The sequence below is a fragment of the Rhagoletis pomonella genome, unplaced genomic scaffold (assembly GCF_013731165.1).
Source record: "Rhagoletis pomonella isolate Grant_MI unplaced genomic scaffold, Rhpom_1.0 Rhpom_scaffold_00592, whole genome shotgun sequence".
NCBI classification, from domain to species: Eukaryota; Metazoa; Arthropoda; class Insecta; order Diptera; family Tephritidae; genus Rhagoletis; species Rhagoletis pomonella.
The window spans coordinates 396-804 of NW_023459146.1; the positions used below are offsets into that span (position 1 = coordinate 396).

General features: G+C 36.4%; 1 protein-coding gene across 1 annotated transcript in view; it reads left to right on the forward strand.

Moving 5' to 3' along the window:
- LOC118751198 (POC1 centriolar protein homolog) overlaps nt 1-409 on the forward strand; it is a gene marked incomplete at its 5' end in the record, with an annotated part of 5,242 nt that overhangs the window by 327 nt on the left and 4,506 nt on the right. The gene's annotated exons all lie outside the window — the stretch shown is intronic.

Consider the following 409-nt stretch of genomic DNA (forward strand, 5'->3'; position numbering starts at 1 on the left):
GAAATTTGGTATGTAGGTTTCCCTTAATCCAAGGTAGGTTGGTATTGAAAATGGGCGAAATCGGACTTTAACCACGCCCACTTCCCATATAACGGTAATTTCCAGAAATACGAAAACTGCGATATTTTAGTAACTACTGAAGATCATTCACTCAAAATTGATATTTACAATAATTTTTAGACGAAAAATAAGAATATTATAAATTTTTGGAAAATGGGCGTAGCCACGCCCACTTATGGTTACATGTGTATATCTTGGTAACCGCTGCACCAATTTCTTCCAAACTTGGCACAGTTGTTGGCCTTCGCATAACATACCAAATGGCCGAAAATTTTTGAAATCGCTCGATAACCACGCCTACTTCCCATATAACGGTAATTTTCAGAAATACGAAAACTGCGATATTTTA